This window comes from Marmota monax, unplaced genomic scaffold (assembly GCF_021218885.2).
Source record: "Marmota monax isolate L192 unplaced genomic scaffold, Marmota_monax_Labrador192_F-V1.1 WCK01_AAM20220418_F8-fsc00031, whole genome shotgun sequence".
NCBI lineage: Eukaryota > Metazoa > Chordata > Mammalia > Rodentia > Sciuridae > Marmota > Marmota monax.
The window spans coordinates 11,549,210-11,555,325 of NW_026695197.1; the positions used below are offsets into that span (position 1 = coordinate 11,549,210).

General features: G+C 30.6%; 1 non-coding gene across 1 annotated transcript; it reads left to right on the forward strand.

Moving 5' to 3' along the window:
- Nucleotides 1–549: 549 nt before the first annotated feature.
- On the forward strand, nt 550–622 carry Trnaa-ugc (transfer RNA alanine (anticodon UGC)). The gene has a single exon. It is a non-coding gene; the product is annotated as a tRNA-Ala (tRNA).
- The last annotated feature ends 5,494 nt before the right edge of the window (nt 623–6,116 follow it).

The window sequence follows — 6,116 nt, forward strand, 5'->3', positions numbered from 1 at the left end:
ATTTTGTTCCACCAGGCCAAAAGCCTATTAGAAGCTGCTGCTCAGCTCAGGATGGGTCTTCACCCCTTGGTTTGCTGAGCCACAGGCCATTATCTATCTGGAAACAGCTTCAGACACACCAAGATATGTGTTTTCACCATTGTCTAGGAGCTTCTCAATTTAGTCAAGTTGACAACTAAGAGTAACCACCATACTATTTACCTATCTATAGTTATTACAAATTTATAATGCTCTTAATTATTGTTGTCCTTTTGTTTTGAGAGATTACACACTATAAAAAGCATTGCTATTATTTGAAGGCAAGTTTAAATATTAATTTTCAAGTCAAAGTATTTAAATGTAACAATCTAAAATTTTTCTTCTGTGAGTCCTCATGACCTTTCTTACTGGGAATGATTTCAGAGATGAATATTTTGTGAATCTTTCAGACATTTATTTCTAAACAATAAGGAATTTCCATATTTTTAATGCAATTTTCAGAAATGGAAAAATACACTAAGAAAGCCATCAGATTTTCACATTATTTAAAAGGGTGCAATGTTATGGGGCTGGGGTTGTGGCTCAGTGGTAGAGCACAGGCCTTGCATGTGTGAGGCCCTGGGTTCGATTCACAGCACCCCATATAAATAAAATAATAAAATAAAAGTCCATCAATATCTAAAAAAAATCTATATTTTAAAAAGTGTGCAATATTAAATTCAAATCATCCACTAACTACAAAATATTAGGATTTATATATTTTTCATATATACTTATATGTATGTTGAATAAATATCCAAATACATTTATAAGCATTTGTTTCCATATAAGGTAGAAATATTACCCAATAAGGAGACAATATAATTTAGTATTAATTTTTACCTTAAAAGTGTAACATAAATTATTTGGTTAAAAATAATTTTTACCTCTGTGGAAAGATTAGAAAATTAAGGTTTAACTTCAAACAAAATTCAAAATCAAGCAGTTGTGATATGTTTTCAATATGTGTGGTAGTTTATCCAAAATCATTAACAAATGAAGCTGTTTTCTCCCCTTACATCTTCCAAATAGCAAAAAGAAGTAAAGTTACTTTTTATTTATGAGTTATCATTTTTTTCTACTGTATATTTTGACAAATAACATGACAGAAAAATGATTAAGTTTCTCATTTCACAATGTGACTTCTGTGTTATTTATTGTCAAAATAAAAGTCACTTTGTGAATCAAAGTTTTTAATCTTTTTTCCCCTTTCAATCACAAAAAAAATGTTTTGTCTGGAAACTGATTTTTGTAAATATCTTTTTTCCCCCTAATGACAGGTAAGTCCTTTTAAATGAGTCATTGCTAATTAGTTCAGAGCAACATTCCAAAAGAATATTTTATTTTTGGAACCTCATTTTACTGATTTTCTGCTCCAGTAGCGTGACTAATGCACATTGCAGTTAGAGCTTTGCAAAATGTTTGCAGCAAAACTCCAAACCAGGTGATAATCACCTGATATTTACCTGGTTTCTTCACTTTGTTATCAACCAAATCATTGGGCTCAATTCCTGAAAAAGGTTCTTGGCTTTTACAAGCACCTCCAACAATACCGAGCATTCCTTTGTGTCAAGATCATTTCTGTTGCAAATTCCCGAATTCAATCTTGAAATAAAATGAGATTCTATGGTTTTGGCTGTTCTTTGCTTTTTATTTTTGGTTCAGTGATGCCTGAAAGTCAAAATGAAACTGAAGTAGAGGCCCTTGGGAAACCAAATGAGTAATTTAAATGAATACCAATGAATTCTACATGCTGAGTTGTAGCAGCACAGGCATTGCCAGAACCACAGAGTCTCTGGGACCTATGAAGAATGGCAACTGGCCTTGTAGGTCAAGATGGAGAATAGAACATTGATTTTCCCATAAAAATCATGTCAATATAATCTTTTCTTTCTGTGAATATTTCAAGCTTCTCATTTGTGGTCATAGGTATTGCATAACTTGGTTTCTAGACCTGATCTTGCTTCATAAGAAAACAATGCTTAAAATCACCAGAGAGATTATCTTGTGATGTCATCTACTCCATTTTTACTTTCATCCAGTAAGAAAACTGAAGATTTTTTTCTAATGTTCATGTTTTCTTTTTTCAATTTATTTATCACAAAAGAAAGTTTGTAATACAAATGTAAAAAATAAAATGGAGTGTATGTATTCAAAATACAATAAATCATAAAAAATTATCGATTTATTTTGGTGGGAAAAATAGAAAGTAGGATAGATCATGGAACTCACTGAAAAATGAATGAAAATTATGATTTATTTCCACAAAATACCCTTTGAATAAAAATATATACTATTTAAATTGGTTAATAAATTATAGCTTAACAATGCTTGAATATAGAGAAATATATTATTATAGAAATTGAGATAGCTTATCATCTCCATTTTGTCAAGTTTTGTGTTGAAATTCAATATTCACTTTATTAACACTAAAAAAATTTTCAAAATGAAATGTACTTTTAACTTCTATATAACATTCATCATTCAGTGCTTTAAAGCAATGAAAAAGAATCTATATTGTTTAGAGAAGAAAAGTTTATAATCCAAAAATTTTATACCTGACTGAATTATCTTGTGTTATGACTTTAAAAATACTTATTAAATTTTATTTTAAACTCTTAGGCCAACTTTTCCAATATTTCCTAGTAATGACATCCTATTATCTCAGTAATTGTTTTGCAATACTCTTAACAAAATGAATAACTAATTAGTCCACTTATTATGAAATTACGTCTGAATAATTAAATAAGTATGTTTATAAAGCACAATAGCTGTGTGATACATTAATGCACATAAAATAAAAGAAATAGTTCATTTAAAATAATCACTATTGCATATTAATGGGAAGGATATTTGCACTTGTTGAGCACAACAAACCTTGGTCAGATAACATTTATTAGTACTTTTAACTTCATGTAGCATATTATATAATACTTGTGTTTTGTCACAAAATCCATGTGAAAACCAAACATTAGAAAGATCAATAATCTATTAAATATTGAAATTGTGGACTACCTTGATGTGATAGCTCATGTAGTCCATTTCCCTAAATAATTGAAAATGTCTTGAAACATCCCTGGGAGCTAACTGTGGCACCTTGAACACTATAATACACAGTTTCATAACCAAGATTTTAGATAAATTAATGGAAAGTAAATATTAGGAACTAAAAAAACTATGGAAATTCACATGTTCTGTGAACAAGGGAATATACATTATATGATATGGAGCTCAAATTCCATGAGATTCAGTTTTGTTAGATATGTTATTCAGCATAAATGTAAAAAATTATTTGCAAATAAAATTAAAAATTGTAATCTTATAAATCCAAAGAGTATAATTTTTATAAGACAGACCTTTTTGAGAAATTCAGAGGTTCAATTTTGCAAATACGAATGCTCAAACATGTGCAGAAAAAATTTCCAGGAATAATCACACCAGTACACTAAAATATAATTTTACTCCAGCAGTTAATTCTGCTCTTTTCCTATATCCAACATTTGAATAATCATTTGGTTTTGCATTTGTTTTTGTCATGGAAGAAAATAAATTGATGTTATGATAGAAATGGGAAAATATTAAATATTAAAACATTTGACTTGTATTAGTAATAAACATTCTCTGGAAAACAATGAAGATAATAAAAAGATCTGGGAAAAGTAGCTGAAATATAAATCAATTTATAAACAAAAATGTTTCTAAATTCAAATGTTTGAGTTCAGAAATTGCAATAACATTAGTGTAATATCTGACACATTTTTTTGATATTATCTGCAGAAATTAACTTTAATTGTGTACCTTCCACAATTTTTCTAATAGTTTATGCAAATAAAAATTCACATGTATGAAAGAATGTTTCCTTAAGCAAAACAATCAGTACACATGAAATGTTGTTATATTTTCTATACAATAATTAAGAGTATCCTTTGCTAGTACAATAATTGGCCATTCCCCCACCCTCCACCTTGTGGTCAGCTACTGGTTTTTATTCTGCAGAGACAAACACTGAGTCAAACTCTAAGGAGATAGTTATCTAGTCTCTAAATCCTGGAACTTCATGGCTTAAAACTTGCCCAAATATCTATCCTAAATATTCATTGGGATAATAAATACCATTTCTCTCTTCTTCTGTCATGTGATGATGCTAGGAAGATATTCATAGAATTTCATAATGGAACAATTATTTCATCAAACTATTTAAAAATAATGTTTTTAGCTTTTAAGATACAGACAATTAAACTAATGGGGAAAGGGAAAGAAATCCAGAAGGGTCAAATATTAGGCCTTCAGATTTGCATCTAACTAAAAGGAATTTTGACATGCAAATAGAAATCAAATTTCTTCCTTTTGCTCCTGTGGCATTAATTTCTTGATACTGTTTTCCTTTATTTGATATCATAATGTAACTAATGTTTGCTATGCAATTTGCTTTCATTTTAGCTTTGACTTTTTTCCCCACTGGGTTTCTAATTTCATTTCTATATGTAGATTGTTTTGCCACCAATTAGTGCTAGATGACATGAATGAAGGTTTCTTAAAACTGTTCTCATTTCTTTCTAAGCCACATGAATACATTAACTGCCAATTAGTCTGAATTCCACCCTCATATTCTAGTCCCTTATCTTATCTTTCCTACATAGAATAATGAATTACTTGTCAGATGGCCAAAATTTAAAAGAAAAGAAGCACCAATAATAAGAAAACTTACTAAACCTCAAAGTCATTTTTTTCTTTTAGTATCTGTTACATTATATAGCTTGCTCAACAATGTATTTTTTATCCTTGTTTAATTATTTTCTAATAATTCCACATATTGCAATGTTAATAGTAATCAGTTTATTCCCTAAATTAAAAAAAAAAATCTTGAAAATAGTAGTATCCCATTGATTTAAAGCAACAATTTATATTCCTCAGGCATATTTATCCTTGATTATCTGGGAAAAAGTACCACTAATAACAATCACTTTCTATAGTAGAATACTACTTGCTTTAAATGTGCTTTCACACATATTGTCGTATGGGAAATAATACAGTTCACACTGTATTGTCATCCCCATCTGCAGATGTAAACAGAGGTTTAGAAAATATGTAACAATCTCTGAGGACTCTCTTGACTTACAGTGTATACAAGAATTAGGCTTTAGCACACCAGAAAAAACAAAGACTAAAACTTATTAGGTTTTTTTTTTTAGAAAATTATTTGCATTAAGCATTTCCCAATATCAATTTTAAACTCCAGAGAGCAAGAATGATGTCTGTTCCATGAATAAGAGTAAGGCCTGAATGTGTATAGTGTATACTACATAAATATATTTTGACTGAACAAATTTCTAATTGCTGATCCAAATGTTTTGAGGATGTTACACTCACTGTTTCTGTTCCTCCAGCCTCATCTCCTAAAATATTCAAGACCAAGTGACTGCTAGCAAAGCCTCTTCCCTCCCACTCTGACATGATGCTCCCTCATACTGTTCTTTATGTTTTACTTTAGATCACTTGGTGAATAATTCTTGCTCACCTCTCTCTGTGTAACACTGTGCTTGGAAAATTTAAGATGTCAGCTTGCTAATTTTAGGAATATATTGAGGGATGTGGGAATGATCTGATTGCAACATCTTACCCCATTGAGCCCTAAGGTGGTCAAGCTGATCAGATGAGCTATGTGTGGTGTCTTGTTCTATCATTGCTCCATGTGCATCTGTCCCAAAGCTTTGTGCTCCGCGGAGAAGGAGGATCTTCCCCTCATGGAGGAGGAATATTCTATGCCAAGGTTAGATGAGTAGCTATATACCCTTGCTGGAATCCCCAAACAAGTTCTCAGAAATATATTCAGTTTTCTAATTTGACTCTTCCATTCCTGCTTTCTCTGAAAAGGATACTACTTCCTGCTTCCCAGTTAACTTCTTCCCCGTTTTTTTCTTCCTTTAAAAATTCTCCACTTCTGATTTTTAGACAACATCCCAATCTGTTTTGGATCTCTTTATCAGTGTGCTCAAGTCTTAAGATTCTACAATTCACTCCATTTCATATCGCTCTTTTGGATTCTCCTCTTTGAGTATGCTTTGTCTTCTCACTCTACTCTGCAAACTATTTTTGAT